Source organism: Eubalaena glacialis, chromosome X (assembly GCF_028564815.1).
Source record: "Eubalaena glacialis isolate mEubGla1 chromosome X, mEubGla1.1.hap2.+ XY, whole genome shotgun sequence".
In the NCBI taxonomy this organism is placed as follows: Eukaryota; Metazoa; Chordata; class Mammalia; order Artiodactyla; family Balaenidae; genus Eubalaena; species Eubalaena glacialis.
Window position 1 is genome coordinate 5,720,512 of NC_083736.1, and position 24,397 is coordinate 5,744,908.

General features: G+C 42.6%; 1 protein-coding gene and 1 long non-coding RNA gene across 4 annotated transcripts in view; one reads left to right on the forward strand and one right to left on the reverse strand.

Moving 5' to 3' along the window:
• Positions 1-348, reverse strand: part of LOC133082239 (patatin-like phospholipase domain-containing protein 4) — a 72,953-nt gene extending 72,605 nt beyond the window's left edge. Inside the window, exon 1 of one of the 2 annotated variants that reach the window (XM_061178755.1) lies at positions 284-348. The gene's annotated coding sequence lies outside the window, so the exon portion shown is untranslated. The remainder of the gene's footprint in view (positions 1-283) is intronic. The other variant, XM_061178753.1, reaches the window with a different exon arrangement.
• LOC133082241 (uncharacterized) lies at positions 86-24,102 on the forward strand. Of its 2 annotated transcripts, none has more exons than XR_009698926.1 (3): positions 86-187; positions 16,465-16,544; positions 19,817-22,108. It is a non-coding gene; the product is annotated as an uncharacterized LOC133082241 (long non-coding RNA). The 2 variants fall into 2 exon arrangements; XR_009698927.1 differs by lacking the exon at positions 19,817-22,108 and adding an exon at positions 23,643-24,102 and having other exon boundaries at positions 88-187.
• Positions 24,103-24,397: the final 295 nt, after the last annotated feature.

Here is a 24,397-nt window from a genome sequence, read left to right on the forward strand (position 1 = left end):
TCAGGGCCGGACCACGCCTGCCCAGGAAGCTTCCGCACAAGGGATTGAGGCCGGACTACCCGCGCGGGTCTGTGACGTCATCGCGCCGACGCGGGCGTCCGCGAGGCTCCGCCTGCTCCACTTAAACCGCTGGACTCAACATGGCGGCGCGCGCTCGGCCGCTTGACCTTGGTGTCCCCTAGCGCGGGTAAGGGATAAGACTTTCTCGTCTCGAGTCCTACTGTCTTCGGATACCTCGGGATGCATTTTAGTCCCTATGCGCCACCTGCGGGCCGGCCCTCACCTGCAAGTCGGCTGACCCTGAACGACCCTCGTTTGCTGTGTACCGGAAGTGCTTGGCCTTCTTGGCGGCTGTTGTCCGGAAGTGGTTTCCCTCCCCCTCATCCTCGGGGCGGTCCAGCTGTCCCTGTAAGGGCGGGGTCTAGGGGCTACCTTGGGATTGAAAGCCCCGCAGCTTTTGGAAGCCTACCTCTGATATTTCCTTAAGCATTGTTGGAAAGGCCGCACTATGGCTTTGGGCAGCGTTCACATCCTTAGCCCGCCTTAAGCTGTGTGGCCTTGGGTGGGTTATGTGACCTCTCTGAGCTTCCCGGGTGACTTCTCTGCAAAATGGGATGGTAAAATCCGAGTTGGTGCTAAATCGTAACGTGCATGCTGCATAGCAGGCCTTCAGCAGACCAGCCTCTGTCATCTGGTAGCACCACTGGCTCTGGGTAGATCTGAGAAGCAGCTTTCTAAGGCGGCCCACTCGGCCCGCATTCCCGCCCGGATTCAAAGGACTGACCATTCCTTCTCTCCCGCAACAATGTCTTCCCTATCTAATCCTAACAAGCAAGCCTTAAGGAATTGCAGAGTTTCCGGTTGAAGGTTCTCCAGGCCCCCTTGTTTAAGGACAGATTTACTCTCACTGAAGTACAGAAGAGAATCCGAAAAACGCAAGTGTCTCTACCTTAAGCAGGAGAGGGAGTGGGTGGGAGCTCCCCAGATGGCCTTTACCTTGGACTTTTTTCTTTCTCCCTTATTTGGGGTGCTAGTGACCTGGGCTCTGGCCCACAACACTTTCTGTAAGCAAGAACCCTGGATGTCATGACTAAGGAAGAGATCTCGTGTTTATTCTTGTAAGTAGACTTCTGAGACAGCTGATCTTGCAGACACCCTAATGCCTATGCATAGCACAACTGCATTACTCTGAATTCTTCACTACCATTCGAATTTCGTGACGGGAAGGGCAAGTGTGTGTATATCCAGGAAATATAGAAGGACAAGCTGTTCGTTCTTGCATCCTTCCATTGCCTTCTAACTCTCTGGTAGGGTGTGGTCTTCCCAAGAGAGCATCCTCCAGGAAACTTACTAGAAAGGAAGAATCCCAGGCCTCAGATCTCCTGAAGCAGAGTCTGCATTTTAACAGAATCCCCAGGCATTGCTCTGCACCCTAAAGTTTGCAAAGCCCTGGTCTAACTCCTGGGGTGGTCTGGTTTAAAGTGATGCGGTGGCATCAAAAATGTAAGGAGAGACAAGGTCCACAGAGCCAGAATTTGCAGTGGTGGCAGGGCCACCTATTTCCTGCTTTGGGGCACTGCCAGCAGGTTGATTCAGAAGACAGGTGAGAAATTTGTCGCTGGGGCAGCCAGGACGCACACCGCGGCTTTGGGATCCTTTGCTTAAAGGTAAGATGAGATCAGCGGTTATTACCACCCCTGCCGGTGAGTGAGATCCCGCCAAATTTAAGGGTCACAGGCAAAGTGTCCATAAAGCTCCATGATGTAATTCTTAACAGTTTAAACTTTTTTTTTTTTTAACTCTCTCCTCCTTTCTCCCTTCTACCCCATGTCATACCCACATGCAACTAATTAAAAGGTTCCGTTTCCTAAGGTAAGGAAGAATATCAGATTCATTCACGTTTGTCTTTGCAATCTCAGCGCCATGCATAGCACTTGGCACATAGTGTGTGATTAATAAATATTTGTTGTGATTGTTGGATTTAAGTAAATTACTCTTGTGATGTGAGTATATAGTAATTTAATTGCCTTTTCAGAACATTTTTCAGTAAATTTTTTGCCTGGTTTTGCCTCTCTATTTTCCTTAGTAATTTAGTTTTTTTTTTATTATTATTTATTTATTTTTGGCTGCATTGGGTCTTAGTTGCGATGCATGGGCTTCTCATTGCGGTGGCTTCTCTTGTGGAGCATGGGCTCTAGGCGTGCGGGCTTCAGTAGTTGTGGCTCACGGGCTCGGTAGTTGTGGCTCACGGGGTCTAGAGCGCAGGCTCAGTAGTTGTGGCACACGGGCTTAGTTGCCCCGCGGCACGTGGGATCTTCCCGGACCAGGGCTCGAACCCGTGTCCCCTGCATTGGCAGGCAGATTCTTAACCACTGCGCCACCAGGGAAACACCGTAATTTAGTTGTGAACTGGTTTATTTCCTAGCCATTTATCGAACATTGAAGCATCCATTGTTTAACAGAGACAGTGCTGGTTCAGGGCACACAAAGTTGACAGGAATTCAGTTCTTCCTCATCTAGAGCCTAGAGGGTAGGGAGACAGTCGATGTGTTAATTGCAGAGGCGTGATCGTGTGCTCATACAAAGCCACACACAGGTGCTGTGCATGTCCACACTGAGCTGGGGGGCAGCAGACCCTTAGCTCTGGGAGGTACCTACGAGAGCAGCTGGCACAGACACAAAGTGCCCAAGGCTTTCTACATCCCCAGCTTCCTCCCGCAAGATTTGATCATGTATTCTCCTAAAGAGAGAAAGGTACGGGATCAGGGAGGGATAAGGGATGCTTGCCACACCTCTGCCGCAAGGACTGAGCCTTATCGCAAAGTGTCTGAGTGTAATCTCGTGTTCCAGTCTACTGTCCATGCGGTGGCATTTATTTTCCAACCTTGGCATCTTAGCACAGGTGAACAGCTCTGTGGGGCACATGCCATCGTTCCCCGAGACACCCGTACCTTCCCTCCGTGTACAAATTCCTCACCCCTGTCACCCTCTCCCAGAGCCCTGCACGCTGAACTTGATGCACTTTAAAGATTAGATGCACAGCCTTTAATTTCAGGGGATTGTGGCCACACCGTTGGCACACACAGCAGCGCCCTTTGCCACAGGGGCCTCAAGGTGATACCTCGGGTCACCATGCCCTCTGTGCCTTGTTGAAGCATTCCCTTGTTTTGAGACCACCGTAGAATTCTGAGCAAGGCAGTTCTGCAGTCGTGGAGTAGGGCATCCCACGTGAACCCACAGAGGAGGCTCCATCCCCACAGGTTGTTGTTTTCTCTAAGGAGGCATCGGTGGTCAGCGAAGGCCACCGTGTGGAGGGGCAGCCCGGGAATAACGGCAGTTTAGAGCGAGTCGGGGCTGAGAAAGGGAGAGGAGCTGGCCGAGTAGGTGTGATGGCATTTCTTGAGCCTGGGGATGCAACTGCGACCATCCCTGGCTCACTCCCACACCGCACCCACCCTTTGCTCTTCGTTTTCTTAAGTGAGTTAGAACCGAGTTTCTAAATCTTGCAAGCTAAATAGATCTCACTAATGTAAGTGCCTTTTCCATTGCACCTGTTTTCTCTCTGTTAGAAATACGCTACAAGAACCAACTACTTGAAGTAAAACTGGGTGACGCTTTTCTTGGATAGAGCTGTGATGGTACTTTTGTGATTATGTTTATTTATTTATTTTTTCATTTTATTTTTTGGCTGCACGGTGCAGCATGCGGAATCTTAGTTCCCAGACCAGGGATCAAACCTGGGCCCCCTGCATTGGGAGCGTGGAGTCTTAACCACTGGACCACCAGGGAAGTCCCTTGGGTGACTCTTTTCTAAATGGAAGAATATTTGTTTCAAAAAGTATATGAATTATATATGTAATATATTTTCTGTTATATATGTACATATATATGCAAATGTATGTACGTAGCCAGACTGGTGACATTTGAAAACAATTCAAAACTAGGCATCCTTAAGAAGTGTAATTTACTTGGGATTGGAGACATCTGAAAATGTACACTATAGATCATCTTAACATGGCATAGAAACTAAATATCAAGCTATTTCTATTAGAAAAAACATTAAAAAAATGTAACCTTTATGTATAAGCTTTGTTTTAATTTACTATGTGAAAGGTTCCAAGTATAATATACACTGAACTGAGAGATCATGGTAGAAAGACTTTCTGAGTGTTTCTGTTATTGTATTAGAATTACTTAATTACAGTGCTTGCAGTTGATATTCTGCATAAGTGTGAGATAGAGCAGAGAAGCTTTCAAAATGTTCATACTTAAGAGGTATCTTTTATACAAAAGGGGTTTAGATCTTTGGTAGCCAGGTGTTGGTGTTGTGAAGTGATGGTGGGTGTGGGATATCAAATGCCTGACAGGGTCCTAAATATTTTTTAAAAGCCCAATAAAAGAAAATCTGTATTCTCTCTGCCCTGTTTTCTTTGTTGCTAAACAGCTCTGCCCTTGATCTGGCTGCTTGTGGTCCACAGTTTGTACAGATGGTTGGGAGTAGTCCTTCTCGTTACCCTTCAGATAATTATTCTCCAGTGGAGGGGATTATTGGGGAAACAATATCAGTGTCAAACAGGTGATAGCACTGAGTGATAAACAGAATGTCAGCTTCGGTGCCCTGTGCTTCATCAAATTCACCAAAATACTACTCTGTTTTAATTTGGAGTACAGGATCTCATCATTACTGATGCTGTCGTCAAAAGAAACAGCCTAATTGCCAAAACATCCAATTATCTAATCACCTCATTTCAAAGGGAGAAAATAAGAATTCTGGTGTATTTTGTTTTTGCATCTACTCCTATTTGCTGGAAGCTTATTATTAATTATGCCTTTTGAGGGCCCATTCCATGCCAGTCCTGTGTACCCATTGTCTCATATAACTGTTACAACGGTGCTCACAGACCTTCCTCCCCTACAGTGGTTCAGAAATGAATTAGTGAGCTAGTAAGTTCTTATTATGTGCCAAGGATTGTGCTCTTTGGCCCTTGTGCTCTTTGGCCCTTATTCCTTCAGTCCTTTCTTTGGTCAGAATTTGCAATTGGTCTTCATATTTAGGCATTTATAATTTTACTAAAAAGTGGTAAAAGTGTTTAATAAATGTGATGTATAAATTTATAGCATTTAGGAAACTTGTTTGCATCTGGAAAAGAAAAAAAAAGCAATTAACTCAGGCTACCCTTTCTGCATTTATCAATTACAGCAGTAAGTCACTCGGTTTACTCCTTTTCCTGGAAGCTGTGTCATAAAGTAGGTTATTGTAAAGAGAACATAATTTCCATTAGGAACAGTGTTATAAAAAGGGGGTCATGTCATTGACCAGGGTCCTAACTCCAGATAAATCATGTATCTAATCAATTGTATTCATGCCTTTGTTCACTCTTTAAATAAACTTTAGTGTCTAATATATGACAAGGACTGGAGTAGGCATTAGAAAATTAAAAACAAAAATCTTAGTGGATAAACTGTCCATTTTTAGTTCACTGTTTTTTCTTACTGGAATGTACTTTCACATATTTCTACTCTATTAAGTTCTACTTATTCTTCTGGGCCTAAAAAACTCTTTTGTCTCAGTATGTCCTTTTGGATTAAATTCAAACACCTTCTGTCAATATTAACCACACCCTTCTCTTTGTTACCATGCTTGAGGCATTGCGGTAGTATTTATCACCTTTCATTTTGGTTAGAAACGCGGTTGCCTCCGCCTTCTGTGTTCGGAGTTGATTTGGAGCAGGAACCGTCTTGTACTTCTTGGATTTTATTTATTTATTTGTTTGTTTGTTTATGGCTGCGTTGGGTCTTCGTTGCTGCGCGCGGGCTTTCTCTAGTTGCGGTGAGCGGGGGCTACTCTTTGTTGCGGAGCACGGGCTTCTCATTGCGGTGGCTTCTCTTGTTGCGGAGCACGAGCTCTAGGCGCGCGGGCTTCAGTAGTTGTGGCTCGCGGGCTCTAGAGCGCAGGCTCAGTAGTTGTGGCGCACGGGCTTAGCTGCTCCGCGGCATGTGGGATCTTCCCGGACCAGGGCTCGAACCCGTGTGCCCTGCATTGGCAGGCGGATTCTTAACCACTGCGCCACCAGGGAAGTCCCTACTTCTTGGTTTTTGCCGGCATGTAGAAGGTAGCTAAATGTTTCTAAGAGCTGGGAATCTTTAGTTTATATGTTTCAGATATCTAACTGGCTTAAGCAAAAAGAATGTGCTAGTTCAAATATCGGGAGGTTTAGGGACTTCCCTCGTGGTCCAGTGGGTAAGACTCCATGCTCCCAGTGCAGGGGGACTGGGTTCAATCCCTGGTCGGGGAACTAGATCCCACATGCATGCCGCAGCTAAGAGTTCGCATGCTGCACATACCGCAACTAAACATGCCGCAACGAAGATCCCGAGTGCCGCAGCTAAGACCCAGCTCAGCCAAAATGGATAAGTATCAAATATGGGGAGGTTTAGAGGTAAGACTAACTAGAGATGGCTGGATCAAGCATGCAGTGGGTGCTGGAAGGCCACCCTTGTGCCATTTCCTGTTTTTCTCATCTTAGTTTCATTCTGCAGTCCGGACATCCCCAGGAGGCTGCTGGCAGCCTCACAGACTCTCAGCATATCAGTGGAAAAGTTCTTTCACTACCCACCTCTCAAACTTAGAAAAAGACTGCTGCTGGTTCTATTTTTGTCGCATGCGTGTCCCTGGAAGAGTCAACGTGGACAGCAAATGGTGATACAGTGATGTGAGCCCATGAACTGGGGAGCGAGTACCGCAGACGATGGCCAGAATGAGGGGAAGCGTTGCCAAGTCCAGATGGAGTCAGCTGGGCAGGCCTAAACCAACAACATCCACTGCAGTACCTGATAAATATTTGTTGAGTTAAACAAGCAAAAATGCAGCTATAATCTCTATATAAGACAGGGAAATTTAGTCTTTTTGATATATAAAACTTCATGATACGTATTCATCTGGCGAGTATTTCCCCAAACAAATAAGAACACGACTGTGATGTTTGGGGCATTGAAAAGTTGGTTGCGATTTTAGGTATGTTTAGATGAACAGTACATGCTGCTTGGCATGAATGTTCACCATTGAATTAATCAATAGTTTTGTTTGCTTTTTTTGAATTATATGAGCTATTTTGGATATTAGAGATGGTACAAGACTGTTGCTCACCAAATCGGTGTAAATGGATGCAAATGTTTCCCTGTGATAAATTTCCATGTAGGGAGCTGTGGTTCTTGGAGTGCTACCAAGGATCTTATCCTACACATAGGGTCAGAGAAGTAGATGCTAAATAAATGTTTGTTTTTAACAGCTGTGACAATAATGACAATGCCCTTCTACCAAAAGCATTTTGTAGAATGGGGAGTGATCTCAAAGGTCCTCCCATCATCCCTTACTTCTGAGCATTTGGGAAAAGAGTAGAGTCACCATTTAGTGAGTGTCCACTAATGTATTTCATATTTGATTTTAAAACCATAAGAAATATACCGCTAACATAAACTTTCAAAATCATTCTTTACAACATCTTCACAGGATTTCTAAGACAAAAGTGATGTGTTATAGCAAACTATACACAGATACATTCCCTATTCACAAAGCTACAAAACGAATGGGTAAAATGGGTTAGAAGTCTGAAATGGAGGTCAAAGTGAAATTTTGAAAGGACCCAGGCTGACATGGAAAAGACAGCTGTAATTTCAGAATCTTCTGTTAGGGCTTGAATTCTCAGAAAACTAGCGGCAGAGTAGTGCCTGTTAGAATGTGGTAGTATTATGGAGACGTATTTGTTGAATCGTATGGACTGATTCAGTTTTTCCTGGGGGAAAAAAAAATCCCAAGTTCTGATGAACTGTGCTATTTCCCAGTAGGCAGATATATTTAAAATAATGAACACACAAAATTCATTCTCTGTGAATAAAAGAGATGGCAAGTTCAAAGTCATTTCAAGAGCATTCCTTGCTTGGGGAAGTCTACCTCCAGCCTAACATTAGTTTTGTATTTCTAAATTCCCACATGGAAGCCAGAGAGCCCTATTTAAGCTGTCATTTTAAGCGCCAAACTTTCTTTCCCATATTTTATTCACTCTCTCACCTTGAGGGAGCAGGACTGAACTCTTAGCATGCTTTTGAAGGGCCGTTTTCAGAAAGTGAACTTAACAGAGTCCTTAGAGTAGCTGCATGGCCACATTGCACTTAAAAAGCAGCTGTAAAAGTAAAATTGTAAGGTCAAGGGTCTCCAAAAGGTCTTTGTAATTCTGAAATTTAATTTTCCTGTTTTTTCATGCACGTATACTCCAAATTTTATTTTTAGTTTACTTTTTTCATATACTCCAAATTTTAGGAAATCAGCTCGTCACCAACATGACGCCATTTTCCCAGTTGTATTATAGAAAAAATTTGGATTCTGTAGGGTATGGAAGCATTCACAAGGTAATATTTAAAATATAAGTTAGCTTCATTTCAGCATTCTGTGAACACAGACGAGTGTAAAGGTTATCTTCCTTCAGTTAGCAAAGAAACTAAAATAACATTTTTGCTTAATATTGAGAAGGATCTCGTAACCATGTAGACTTCATTTCAGTGACCCCACTTGTATGGGCCACCCACCCGAGGTGTATTTTCATCAGATGTTGACGCGTAATTGTTGAAATCATAGGCATTTCTATTAGTTACACGTTTTTCTTGACATTTGACTTATGCCTTTTTTTTTTTTTTCCTGTACTTTCTATGTTAGAGTGGCAAGTGTCTGTGATACTTTCTGCAGCGCAAAGGCTCTCTGGGCGTGCTTTTTATTTGGTTTCTATTTCTGTGCTCAAAGGCGTGTAGCAACGCCAAATTTGCATTCGCTGCTGCTTGTTGGACGCGCACTTGCATGGTCTTTGCTTTTTGTCTCCTCCAGGGGCCTTGCCCGCGCCAACGCACATTCAACGTCCCTAAGAACCCTGTGGGGCGACCGACAGTGGCGCTCACATGGTGACGATGGCTGAATGAGGCGCAAAGAGACAAAGTGACTTTCTTGAGATCGCACGCTTGATCGTTGGCTCAACCAGGATTCATTCCTTGACTGCTTTGCTCTACTGTCCCCCCAGTGCCAGATGTTCAAAAGCAGATGTCCACTCATGGGGCGTTCACAGCGATCGTTGTCATAAAGACATTGAGAAGTGAAGGCAGCAGTGATCCTGTCCAGCTGCACCGTCACCCCAGGATCTTCAGAGGCTTGTCCTGCAGCAAACCGTTAAACGTGGAAGTTCTTGCGTCTTAGGCTTGGGGGTCTCTTCCCTTCTCTATTTGTTCACACGAGGCGGCACTGTTCATGCCCAAAGCTTTGGTGCAGCCTCTTTGCCTAGGGCCTCCACGTCAGGTGCTGTGATGGCACAAGGACTATTGATTTGGATTGGCTACCTATGGATGAAGGGGACTCAGGTTACGATTTAGGGCAAGTCCCTGCCTAAGCAAAGGGGGAAAACCCATCCCACCCCCTGGCACAGCTGAGTGAGGGAAGAAGGGGTGTTGAGGTAGAAAATCAGTGTGCTAATCCCCCACTTCTCATGTTTGTATGTTGGGATGGGGTTTGTAGACAATGATGGCCCTGCCTGTTTCTGCAGACATAGCCTTGGGAACTGTGGTGCACCAGTACAGTGTCTTAATTCTGCTCCTTTTGATGAGTGTAGGATGGAGCCCGGACATCAATATTATCATTAGGAAGACACAGCTCCCAGGTGAATCTAAGGTGTAGCCAGGGCTGAGGACCACTCTTCTTGAGAAGTTCTCAATTTGGCCACCATGACACCAGAGCCATGTTGCAGGTTTGGGCGACGGAGGTGGCCACGTAGAAAGCCAGTGCTAAAATAAGCCTCAGCCTGGTCATCAGGGGGTCTAGAAGATTCTGCACAGCCCGTTGACCAGTCCACATTGGTCAGTCTCCACCTGACCAATGTGCACGGACTGCAAGGAAAACTACTAGAGTTACTCTTTCACTTTTCTTCTATGTCATCACTTCCAGATTAAGAGATTGGCCAATACAGGGAAGTGACCTCAGGAAGAAAGGGAGTAATAGGGTTCTCTCTTGGTCGTTTGTGTTTCTTAGTACCCTTGTGCCTTCTTTCTGCATTTGTAGGAAGTTCTGGTGGGGATGAATAACGTGTCCTCTTGAGGCTGGCAGAACCCCTGCTGGCTCAATTCCAGGTGTGGCGTGCTTACCTTGTGCTGGCTGTGAGACTGGGTGTCTCCCACACGTTGCGGGTCCACTGGAATTCCGCGCCTGTTCATGGGCACCGCAGGCCCTATGCAAGAGAGCGGTGGCAAGGGAAAGCAGAAATGCACATCGCATGCATCCGCTCTGCTCATTCGTGTGTACGCTTTACTGTCCCATTGGACTTCACTTGTAAAACGCAAGCTCAGAGGTAAAATTATTAAGAATTTCAAGATGGTGACAGCAGAGCAGTAAACCAGGTGTGAGAGCCTTCTGAGCATGGGGCCCATCTAGCTAGCCCTGCTCAGAAATACTCTCCCGTATACCCAGATATTATCTTGGAGGAAAAGGGGAGAAAAGAAATTTTTTGCTACGCCTGAAATGAGTCTGTTTTGATTATTGGGTTCTACTTATAAAATAATGAGCTCTTTAAAAAAATTCTCTGTTTTTGAGATTTGTTGCCTTAGTTAAGACTCCCTTGGTTGCTGAGAGAAAAAAACAAGAATCGTCATATGTGGATAAAGAAAATTATTGTTACAATACAGAACCCAAGGAACGATGGAAGTCTAGAGGGGATGGGCACTAAAAAGGGGAAAGCTTGCAGAAACCATGCTTCTGCTTTGGACTGCCAGGGTCTTTTTTTTTTTTTTAACATTTTAATTAAAAAATTTTTTTATTGGAGTATAGTTGATTTACAATGTTGTGTTAGTTTCAGGTGTACAGCAAAGTGAATCAGTTATACATATACATATATACACTCTTTTTTAGATTCTTTTCCCATATAGGTCATTACAGAGTATTGAGTAGAGTTCCCTACACTATACAGTAGGTTCTTATTAGTTACCTATTTTATATAAAGTAGTGTGTATATGTCAATCCCAATCTTCCAATTTATCCCTACCCCCCCCCCTTCCCCGCTGGTAACCATAAGTTTGTTTTCTACATCTGTGACTCAAGTTCTGTTTTGTAAATACGTTCATTTGTACCGTTTCTTTAGATTCCACATATAAGCGATATCATAGGGTATTTGTCTTTCTCTGTCTGACTTACTTCACTCAGTATGACATTCTCTAGGTCCATCCATGTTGCTGCAAATGTGGATTGCCAGGGTCTTGTGGATTCTAATGCAGCATCTCTTTTATTTCCCTTCCTCTCAGGAGATCTGCTCTCTCTGCTTCTCAAGGTGCACGTGACCAAATGTGGGAGCCCCTCAGTTCAGCCAAACGGCACAAAGAATAGCCTCCCTTTCCTTCTAGGCTGCATGTCCGGTAGAGAGAATATATGATTGGCCAAATGTGTATCAGGATCCATCCCTGGTCCAAGAAATGAGGAATGGCGAGGGATGGGTGCCAAGGCCCGGAGGCTCGTGGGCTGGACAGATACTCCTGACACTTTCTGCTGCACCTTTGCACTGGATTGAATGTCCTGTGCATGAAGAATAATCATAATTAATAGTTACTGAGCCCATACTGTGTGCCAGAGCTTTTGCTAATTGTGTTATGTTCCTCATCGCCATCTCCACAATAAATGCTCTGAAGCAGGTAGAGGAAGTGGCCTCACACACGCTAAGGCACTTTTCCCAGATTACCTGGCGAAATAGAAGGGAGCAAAGGAAAGAAACCCAGGTTCGTCAGAGGGCAAAGCTGTACCCTTAACTGTTTTACTGGAAAGTAGTAAACGGGGCTTGTTTTAGTGCACACTGATGAGAGACTGTTATCGCTATCTTATACTTTCCCTTCCCCCCGGTATCCATTGGCTGCTCTCAAAGTGTTGAGACAACTTCTGATCGTTCATTTTGTCCAAGGAACTCGATTAAAGGGATAGTAGCAATTGAGCACAGCAGATTCTCAGAAATGTTTGCCTTTAGTTACTGAGTGACTTTCAGAAGAGTGGGCCTGCATCCTGCAAGATGACGTACAAAATCCCACAAACGTAATGCCAGATGGAACTGGCCCATATGTGAAAATAGGTTTCCTCACATGGTCCGTGTTTATTGTTTTCTATAACTGTCTCCAGGCTGCTCCCTGCTGGCTGATGAGAGTGGAACACCGCAGATCCCAGAAGGATGTAAATGGCAGAGAGAAGCTCCAATTCCCAGGGTTGGGAGAGCCAGGGAGGTCTCACTTTAACATGGCCCTAGTCCAGTTAGAAACCAGCGGGCTCTCCCCTGCCTGTGCTTTATCATTCCCCACATCACCTGCAGAGAGAAGGCAGTCAGCTTTCAGACCCAGTGATCATCGTCCACTTGAGTCTACACATGCATCAAAGGGCACACCTGCTCTGTGTGCCTTCCTTGAGACATGACTGAAATCCTGATATAAAATCAAATATGTAAACATTCAAAAGAAGAAGATGCAAGAGGGAAGAGATATGGGGACATATGTATATGTATAACTGATTCACTTTGTTATACAGCAGAAACGAACACACCATTGTAGAGCAATTATACTCCAATAAAGATGTTAAAAAAAAAAAAAGAAGAAAGCTGAGATTAATATGGTCATTTTTGTCCCTCTCATCTCTTGCCTCCTTCACCTTTATAGAGTACTGATTGATTTCAAAGGTAGATGAATTAGGTTCTGTCCTGAATAAAAGTCAAATGGCTATAGAGTATGTTACTTGTTTAGACTGTTTCTATGTTTATTTGTATCTAAAATGTTCATTGAGGTTCTAAATAGCCATTACTTTATTGAGTCCACTTTATGAACTCATTTTTTTTAGTGAAGAAAACTAAATTTTAAAAATAAGTATAATTTCTATATTAACTGGTATAATTTCCTATTAAAGAGCTCTCATAATTAGAGCTATTGCTAATATAACTTCTAGGTCATGAAAATAGGCTTTTGAACTATGTTTGTATATGGATGTACACACACACACACACTCAAGGGGGAATCATTATTTCACGAAAGAAGTGTGAGTTATTTCTACTCCTATAAGAGTTTAGTTGTTGTTTTTTTTTTAATTTATTTAATTAATTTATTTATTTTTGGCTGTGTTGGGTCTTCGTTGCTGGGCGCGGGCTTTCTCTGTTTGCGGCGAGTGGGGGCTACTCTCCGTTGCGGTGCACGGGCTTCTCATTGCGGTGGCTTCTCTTGTTGCAGAGCACAGGCTCTAGGCGCGCGGGCTTCAGTAGTTGTGGCACATGGGCTCAGTAGTTGTGGCACGCGGGCTCTAGAGCGCAGGCTCAGTAGTTGTGGTGCACGGGCTTAGTTGCTCCGCGGCATGTGGGATCTTCCCAGAGCAGGGCTTGAACCCGTGTCCCCTGCATTGGCAGGTGGATTCTTAACCACTGCGCCACCAAGGAAGCCCAAGAATTTAGTTTTTTAAGAAATAAAATATTTGTCTTATTTCTAAAGAAACATATTCTTCGTAGAAAATTTAGAGAATACAAATACAAATTTAGAGAAACAAAATAATGACTACCCATGTAAAATTAATATGTATGATGTATATTCCCAACACACATAGGTAAATGTAATGTATAATTTACTTTCTAGAGATTTCTATCTCAAACTTAGTACGAAGCATTATATAAAAAGCCATCAATATGAGATAATCTAACCCAGTAACTGCCAATAACTTAATTGATCATACAGTCAGTGACCTAATATTAAATGTATGTAAGACTCCTGTTTTCATATCTTGCTTCCAGACATCTTATCAATAACCTAGACTTGTGAACATCATTTTAATGCATAATAGTGTCCACTTGTGAATGACATAAAGAGAAGAAAGATTATATTAGATATCGATGTTTGATGATTTGCTAGGCTTTTTCACCACCTAAATGATGTCTTCCCAACAGCTTTAACAATGCTGTCTGAACTTGTGTCTTAATAAATTTATAAATTACGACATGCCATGGGTGTCAGTGCTAGAAGTATTAAATGCACGAAGAGCAAGGCCGTCTATAAAGTAATAGGATAGATTTTTTAACACACCCATCAGAACTCATACTTTGCAGTAAGTGTTTTATTCCACACAGTCTTGTTAAGAGGTTAACTGTCTCCTTAATCTATGAATGTATTTTTTCAGCAGTATCACCTGTGAGTGCTCTGTGTGTTGGCATTTTCACAGGCCCGTGGATATAATAATGAATGAGGCAGGTAGGCTACAGTCTAATGAGGGAGAAAAGATGACACCAGCCATTGCAAGACAGGAGTGTAAGCGTTAAATTAAGGTGGCACCAGTGATGTGGAATCCTGCCTAACCCCGTCCCTGGGGTCAGGTCACATGTTAAAAAACAGCATGACTCCTGAGCTGTATCCTGCCAATGGAATTTCAGAGTATGGGTAAAGAGTTCAAAAGTGCATTCATCAGAGTCAATAACTATATAATATCTTCGTGTGGTGACAGATGGTAACCAGACTAATCATGGTGATCATTTTGAAATGTATAGAAGTATCAAATCACTGCACTGTGTAACAGGAACTAGCATAGTGTTGAAGGTCAATTATACTTCAAGAACAAACAAACTGACTCGTAGAAAAAGAGTTCAGACCTGCCAGAATTTGGCTTCTCCAGCTGGCTCGCCTGTGGACTTGATGGTTTATTGCAACTGGATTACAACTAGTTATACTAATCAGTGTTTTAATTTGCTCTTTGTTTCCAAATTGTTTATGCTTTGTGTCTCCCTGCTACACTATGGCTTTGTCAGTGTTACTAGCTGCATTACTTATATCCTGTCTGTTTTATAAGATTGTTGTCTCTTACAGTACCCAGTGTGTAACCAGGTCTCCAACAAAATTGATGACGGCTAAACATCTTGAGGAAATAGATCACATTTATGACTCTTATAAAATAATTGTAATAATGTGGTTCTAGGTATGGGAAGAAGCAATAAGGGAGAACATTTCCTGGATCATAATAGACAGAGGATCCAGAGAATCTTTAATTATCAACAGGGCCAAATCCGGAAATTAGCACCTGGAGTGGCATATCAACAAGAGTTTTCTCCTGATCTGGGATGAGCCTCCCAGCACCATGGGACTAAATTTGGTCATGAAATGTCTCCCAAGTATTGGTCGAATTCCTGACCAAGAGGATGATTTGAGAAATCGGATATTTCCTGCCATATCAGTAAACAAAGGATGTCACAGTCATCAGTGATTGCAGCCAGGTGAGAGGGTGAGCCCTGAGGGAACTCAGGAAGGAAAAGAATACCTGCTATCTAGCAGCCATCAGACTGCAGCCACTCCCCGCAGTGAGCCCTGAGGAAACTCAGGATATGAAAACACAGGATACTGGCCCCAGATAGCTGAGGTGCATATCAAAGGAAGGATTTCAGTGAGCCCAGACTCTTGCATCTTCCCATACATAGAAAAGCCCTAAGTTCTTTAACTTGAGATACCTGGTTTTCCTTTAATTAACAATAATCTTATGACATTCAGACTACCTGCCCCTTTGTTGCAAAACTCCTATATAACCTGGCTTCCCCCTTGCCTCTTTGGAGCAGTTTCTCAGAGCTATCTGAAACACTGTCTCCTGGGATGCAGTCCTCATTTCACCGCAAATAAAACTTAACTTGCAAAAAAAAAAAAAAAATCAGATTTGTGATTATGAGATGGGGGGTGGCAAGAGGGGGAATGAGATGAAGGCAGTGGAAAGGTACAAACTTGCAGTCCTAAGATAAATAAGTAATAAGCATGTAATGTACAACATAATAAAGATAATTAACACTGCTGCACATTATATATGGAATTCTTAAGAGAATAGATCCTGAGTTCTCATCACAAGGAAAAAATACATATTTTTTCTCTTTCTTTAATGTATCTCTATGAGATGATGGAGCTTCACTACACATATTGTGGTCATCATTTCATGATGTGTGTAAGTCAGATCATTATGTTCTACATCTTAAAACTTACACAGTGCTGTATGTCAATTCTATCTCAATAAAACTGGAAAAAAGTGCATTATCAGGACTGCATCATAGTCACAGAAAAGGCAGGGAGCTCTTTTTTTTGGAATCGTCTTCAAAAGTTTAGGGTATTTTATTGACTGTCCCGTAGAGGGGCAAATGATAAATATTTGATATAAATTGGATTCTTTTTCTGTGAATAGTGCTAGTTCAGTAGAGTCATACTTACCTTTTAAAAGCTCTGGGATTTAGCTGAGGGAACGGCATACAGTAGGTACTTAATGACTATTTACTGATAATTGACTTTGCAAGAGGTCTGACAAAATGATTGATGCACAACTGGAAAATTCTAGTTCTGGCCTAGAACCAGACAGGTCTGAGTGCTGAGCCGGCTTTTCTTGTGGAGCTTGCTGATTCATTTCATCACTTGCAGGAGCTCTTCCGCGAGGTGAGACTCATTTGAACAAGAGAGGCGCCTGCCAAAGCACACTGAACATGCCTCGGATATTCAGGGTGAGTACTTTGACAAAGACCATACTCATTTGGATTTTAAAATTCAGATGCATTTGTTGAAGTCAAATCAGTTTGATTTAAAATTACTCAGTTTGCATGTGCATTTACATACAGACACACTCACAGACTGAAAGTTTAATTGATGTGGCTTAAGGTAAGTCGGCATTTGTTTTCCTGGTTCATGTAGACTGGTTCAAATCCAGGGTGTACCACATATAGCTGTGTGACCTTGGGGAGGTTACTTAACCTCTCTGTTTTTCAGTTCCTTAATTTATACATCATGGATAATGATTACACCTAAATTATAGAATGTGTATGAGGCTAAATGAGTTAATATATGTAAGGAGCCTAGAATTTTGGTTGTTACATAGTAAGAACTGTTTAACTATTGCATAATTATTATCTTCAACCCTAACAATATTAACATTAAAAATATTTAATTTACCAGATCAAATAACCTATAAAATGTTTGTCAATATGTACAAGAAGATAATGATTATACTTAAAATGTAAAATGTTTCTGAAGCCAAACGGATTAATACATGCAAAGAGTATAGAATACCTTTTGTCACATTGTAACTATTTTATTATTATTATCCTTAACCATAGTAATATTAATATTAAGAATATTTAGATTACCAGGTCCAACTAATATTTTAAAATAGTTTACCATTTAGCTTTTGCTTGTTTTTAATGTTTTCATTATGTCGAAAAATATGAATTACCAAAATGAGAAATTAAATGGTTAAAATGGAAACACAGTAATTTAGAATACCTTTTCTCTCTAGGTGAAAAATATATCCTCAAGAAATCCAATTCCTTGGAACTGAATGCATTTTAAAATTCTAATTAATTTTTCTTGCAATTTATAGATCTAGCATTATTAAAGTATTCATCTCTTTGAGCTAATGTGGCATAACAAATTTAATTTGCAAAACAAAGATGACATGAATAGAACATGATCCATAATCACTTTTTTTTAAGCCTCATGTTGTAGGCACTTCATTAGAAAGAGAGACAAGTCAGACATATTTTATAACTCCATAGAGCTTTCCAAATAAACTCTTAGAAAGTCATGATATAATACAATTTTGGAACAAAACATTTTGTATTGTTTTCATTGTTTCTAAGTTGTGTAGGGTACCACCCCACCATCCTTGACAGGGTTGTTTGACATGTATGGGGGTGCTTTGTGTTATTTTTCACCAGAAAGTCTTTACACCACAGTGTAATCGGATACTGTGAAACGGGGGATAGAGGACAAAGAACCACAGATTGCATTCCTGGTCCAGCGGCAGCTCCAGTGCAAAGATGGCCCTCGAGTAGCAAGGCACTGGGCAGAAATGGCCAGACCCTCGTACTGATGACCATACTCCACCAATGGGGAAGCTGGGGGCTTCCCCCCAAAGTGTGGGGCTTCCATTTAAACACGGGAGCAGACCCCAGGGGGCTGCCACTGGAGGCTGCCAGCTAAGTGTGCTCCTTGCAGCTGATAAATATTGGGTTGGCCAAAAAGTTCGTTAGGGGTCTTCTGTAAGACCCCTAACTTTTTGGCCAACCCAATAGGTTCTTCCTCGAAGGCACATTCGCGGAGCACATCTCCAAGGCTGCTCTCACCCCGGTTTCTAAATCCAGCTGAGCATCTGTCTAGAGTCTGATGGTTTGCTGTATATACCAAAGACTTCCAGAGTTCAACATTGTTACATGGCTGGGGGTGTCTGATTTCACAGAGTGTCTCATTTGAAGAATATTCATGTTTCCTTTTGGTTTGGGGGCAGAGTATGTGGGAAGAGGGTAAAGATTAGCTCAAAGGGTTTTACTGTGATTAAGCTTGTCTCTTTGCAGGGCCATTGACTCTGCCTGTAGCCGGGATGATTATTATTAGTTCTAGCAGTAGTAGTAGTAATAGTAATAATTATAGCAGTAAAAGGAGGGTGAAGAGGAAGAGGAGTAACAGTAACAAGAACAACAACAGTGATACAGTTGTTACTGTTTCTTCCACATGGGGCTAAGGTCTGCCATGTAAAATCTTATGCAGTACTTACCACAGCGCAACGGAGCAAGAGTACTGGTGTTATTTTAATTTTAGAGATGATATTTGCAGAGGTTAAATACCTTGCCCCAGCTTATCAAGCTAATAAATGATAGAAGTGGAGTTCAGACCCGTGTGGCAGGAATCCCAGGAACCTGCTCCTGTCTGCTACTGTTTCTAATCAAGATGTGGGCATGATTATTCCCTATGCTTCTTGTATAAGATGCCTGGTACCTGTGTATTTGATCTTTGAAACCTCAATTTCCTCACCTGTAGAAAGTCGATAATAATAATAACCAACCTGACTTTCTCATGGAGTTAATGTGAGGGAAAAAAAAAAGATGTTGAGAAAGTGGTTTGTAAAGTATGAACTCTTCATAAATACGTGTTGGTTATTATCGTACTGGTATGAAATATTCTGTGTTCTAGAAAGGAGACTAAAAGCTTGACCATAGCAAGGGTGGGAACTTCATTCTCAGGAATTATACTCCCAGAATTTGAGATCTGGAAAAGCTTTGGAGAGTGTCCAGTTCAGTGGTTCTCAGCCCAGTTGCTTATTTGTATCACTTGGGGGAACTTTTAAAAATTGTCGATGCCCAAGATTCACTCCATTTTTAGAAATCTTGTTTAATTGGTCTGGAGTAGGGCTTAGACATCTCAATATATGTATATGCATATGTATTTGTGCATGTAAACATGTGTATGCATATGTAGGTATAGGTGTATGCATATGTAGGCATAGGTGTATGCTTGTGTATGTATGTTTTCTCCGAAGATGATTCTAATGTGTAGTCAGGGGCAAAAATGACTGAACGGAACCAACAAGCTTGTTTCTGACAACTGGGGTAGCTTTTTGTTTACCCAGGACAGTTGCAGCTGACACCTGTTGCCCATTGACTCAGCTGATAAGCCCACCCCCTTTCCCTCTCATGTGTCCTGGTTTGGACGATAAATTATACCATCTCCTGCTGATAAGGAACTGAGGCTTTGGGAGGCTGTTTTCCTTCTAAAAGGAATTGAGTATAGTGCCCACCTTGGGCTTTCAGGGGTTGCTTTGGAGTCGTGTTGGACACCATGTAAGTAAGCAGGATGCTTCTTGACATTCTTAAGCTGAGAGAATTTCTTAGTTTTGCTATGATAATAAGAACTCTTTAAAATAGAACTATGCTGTGTTTCCACGTGACCCACCTAAGTTTTGCAATACTGAGGTTTCATCATCTCATCTGATTCATTTATGCAGGGAACATGTCATCACGGTTTCGGTTCCTGAAAGCACCTTCTCGTGAATGCTAGCAATTGTTACTTAGGAAATTAAATTTAGAAAACAGAGAGACTTCCCTGGTGGTGCAGTGGTTAAGAATCCGCCTGCCAATGCAGGGGACACGGGTTTGAGTCCTGGTCTGGGAAGATCCCACGTGCTGTGGAGCAACTAAGCCCGTGTGCCACAACTACTGAGCCTGTGCTCTAGAGCCCGCGAGCCACAACTACTGAGCCCACACACCACAACTACTGAAGCCCGCGCACCTAGAGCCCGTGCTCTGCAACAAGAGAAGCCACCGCAATGAGAAACCTGTGCACCGCAATGAAGAGTAGTCCCTGCTCGCCGCAACTAGAGAAAGCCCACGCGCAGCAATGAAGACCCAACACAGCCAAAAATTAAAAAATAAATAAATAAATAAATTTATAAAAAAATAAAACAGATCAACAGCTTTATCAGCTGTCTCAGTACTAGTTCTCTTAACACCATGCAGGGCAACGTGGACCCTGCTGGATATGACATGCCTGATGACGACATTTATGAGACCTCTGTCCAAAAGGAAATTTGACATTGACCAAGAGATCTGACCTGTAGTTGCTCTGACAGGCCTTGGTGCTGTCTTCTTGGTTGAGACTTTCTCAGCCAATGTCAAATCTGATTTTGGCATTAAAGTCCACATAACCTAGGATATACATGCCCCAGAATAACTAAGGTACTTCTCAGCCAGTAGTCTGGCTTTGCTGGTAGTCTGTGTTCAGTACACATATGAATCCATGGATGTGGGCATGTTTCTGTGATAATAGTAAGCACGTCTCCTCATCATTGGAGTTATTGTTCTGGGATGACTCAATCAGAAGTGCAGTTCTAGGAAAGTGGAATGTTTCCATTGACATCCATCAGAGTGAAACCAAGGATGGTAGATGTTCCTATTACCCAGCATTGATGGCTTTACCTCCTTGAGGAATCCAGGGATTGTACGGTACCCTGAAGATCCAATGCGTTGTCCAGGAGACTGGAGTATTCAGTTTTGTTTGTCGCATATTGTTGGTGAAAGTCAGAGACTGATTTTGATGTATTAGAGATTCCTTCATTTACAAGTCTCAGAAAAACTCTTTGCAAAATATACTGACACTTTCCGTGATTTCAAAATTGCAGTGGTCTCACTCCTGATGTTGGAAATGTGTTTGGCTGTCGCAAATGGCTCCTTGGCAAACAGTGGGCCCTGTTACTCAAAAAAGAAAAGTATAACTCCTGTTGTTAGGATTTAGAGTCCAAGAAGTTCATACTGTTATTATTACCTAGTCTGAAAAAGAAAGGTTAGCAAATTTCCCCAGACATTGTCTGAGGAAGGGGATCAATTAAAAGAGACATTTAGTGCCTTCCAGTTCTCTTTCCAGATTCTCCCAAGACATGCTGGCTGTCCCTACTCTGTATTCTTATGTGTGTGCACCACATACATTCCTTTATCATGATTCATAGCACATTGTACTGGAATTACTTGTTTGCAAGTCTTTCTCTCGTGCTAGACTGGAGAGCAGAAACCATGGCTTGCTTGTCTTTGCATCGCCAGCACTTAGCAAAGAAATGAACACATATTGGACATACAGAGAACCTGGAGTGAATTAATAACTGCAGAACGAAAAGGAGCTTGAGTATCAATCAAGAATTGTGTCCTTGTGTAACCGAAAGTGGGGTCCGGCTGCTTGCCACTCAGAAGCCAATAAAGAGGCAAGGTTGATGGAAAGGAAAGTTTGCTTTATTTTGGATGCTGGCAACTGGGGAGGAGGGTGGACTTCTGTCCAAAAGCTGACTCCGCCCCTCCCCCCTCCCCCGCCCCCGACAATCAGGGGGCAAGAGCTTTTATAGGCAGAGGGAGGGGACTGCACGTAGAAACAGCACGGGCAGCTCTGACCGTCATCTTGAAATTGGTCATCGGTGGTCTGACCAGCGTCCTCTTGACTGTTTTAAGTACAGTTAATCTCCAGTTCCAGGGTCGGTTTGTTTCCATTTCTTTGAGGCCAGTTCTCAGAATTGTGGCAGCTTATATGTCATGGCTACAGTCTGGTCATCATGGACTTAACTTCTTCTACCTGGCGGGGGTTTCAGTATCTATAAGACAGCTCACAGGATGTGGCTCAGAATATGATCTGTAGCCCTTGAGGAGGAACTAAAAGGTCCTTGACTTTGCTTAATGACTAAATTATTATTATTTGGTCTCCTTTGACTGTTTTCCTTTGCTTCTGCATTTTCTTACTTCTCTGATTAAACTTATTCTTTGGCTAAAGTGTTTCCACAGACAAAAGGCAGGCTGAGGACATGGTGGGGAAGGGACCATAGGGTCCTGCTCCGTTTCACTTGGAGAGGACACATAATAAGCTGCGATATTCATGCTGAAATGAAAATACAGAATGAAACCTCATGGAAACCAGACATTTCCTCTGAATAAGGAGCTTGAACTCATTCAGTATTTGGAGAGAATCGACTCCCTACTCTACCTGCTTGGAAGAACGAGGGAGGTAGGGAGAGCTTATCACAATCTGGTTTTGCTCAAGTTAATCAGTATGTTTTGACGCCTCTCTGCTACAGATGTTGAAGCAGTCGTGCTCATCAGGGTCCATTCTGAGTTAATCCGATCAGTTCGGGATGTCTTACAACACGGAAATGTCCAGAGCTTCATGATACACTTTCTGGAATAGTGGGATTATGGGACCAACCAAGGATGACCTGATGAAACGATTTTAAGAAGTCCTAGAAAATTCTGGCTCATTACCTGGGTGAAAATCACTGCACACATAACAATGAACGTTAATTGCTAAGTCCCTTGTCACCTGCTTAGAATGTGCATCTGCGACAGCTCAGTTGTCACCCCCAAAATGAGAGAACTCTGAGCCTTCCTGAGTCCGTTAGGCTTTCAATGTGTTTTTCTTACCTAAAGGTATCGATTTCTGAGCATTGCATCACCTACGTGGCAAAAAAAAAAAAAAAAAAAAGCTGTATATGGAGTTGGACTCCTGAACAGAGAGGTGCTTTTTATAATACCAAGCAGCTACTGATGTTCCTGTGTGCATTCAGGGGAGCATAAACCACCTGGCTGAGTTGAGTTGTGCCTATCCATCAGGCATCAGATGGCCCCAAGACACCAGCTTTGCTTACTAATCAAAAGCAATGTTGTCGATGTACCAGGTTAATGCACAGGTTGATAAAGTTATGCAGTTATCGTGGGACTAGGGAAGTTTTATAACCATGCCAGGTTCTACACCTTTACAATTCATAGTGTTTACAGACCACTTTGGTTATTTTTCTCCAAGGATAAATCAGTGCCTTTAGTCTTGTTATCATCTATACATCACTGAGGTATTTTGCTCTGTGCTTCTACCTGTTTACAAGATTAATGAAGCTCTTCCTTTGGATCTCAAACCGGCATATGATGTAAGAACCAACTGGCAACTTCCGACTCCTGGGCACCCCACACACAGCTAGCTCTCTGACATCCAAGCCATCAACATTTTAAGAAAACTAATAGGGATTTGGAACTATGTTGCTGTCACAAAACCAGATGGTAGCGGAAAATTTCCCTGAAGTTAGCCTTGGGCTTGGTGGCAGGGTTGACCACCGCACCTAGCCTTTCTTCAGAGGTCTTTTCTCTGCCTTTCTGCTTGAAGGGGCGGGGCTTGATTATCTACTGTCCTCCACTGTCTCCTTGAAAGGAAATCTTTCAAGTAACCCACTTCACAATTTACCACGAGTAGTGAATTTTTAATATGACTTTCATAATGGTGATTATATATTTCTGTTTTTCGAAAAACAGGAGAGACTTTAAAATATGATAACCTTGGACAAGCAGTGTGATTTTTTAACAAGAATATGTTATGCGTGGGACTTCCCTGGTGGTCCAGTGGTAAAGAATCCGCCTTCCAGTGCAGGGGACATGGGTTCGATCCCTGGCCAGGGAATTAAGATCCCGCATGCCGCAGGGCAGCTAAGCCCACGTATCACAACTACTGAGCCCACACGCTGTGGAGTCTGCGCGCCACAACTAGAGAGGGAAAACCTGCACGCCACAACTAGAGAGAAGCCTGCGCGCCACAACGAAGAGCCCGGGCGCCACCATGAAAGATCCTGCATGCCTCAGCGAAGATCCTGCGTGCCGCAGCTGAGACCCGATGCAGCCCAAATAATAATAATAATAATAAATGAAATAAATATTAAAAAAAGAATATGTTATGCATAAGCTGCAGTGAAAGAATATTTAATTGTCTAATACATTTCATCTGAATATTGTTGGTTCCATTATTTTTATATTTTGGTGGTTCTTCATATTTTTTAATCTAAAAAAAAAGATGTATTTTAGGAGTAGGTGGCTCTGACATCCAGTTCTAATTTTCCAAATAGACATTTCTGAGATGAGATGATTTTTCTAAAAAGTCACATTTTGGCTTTTGCACAAACAATGGCGTTACACTTCCCAGGAATAAAACTTTTTTTCAATAAAATTTACACTCTCATATCCCTGATATCAATTTCAGATTTCAAAATAATGAGGAAATAAGTATACTAAATTAA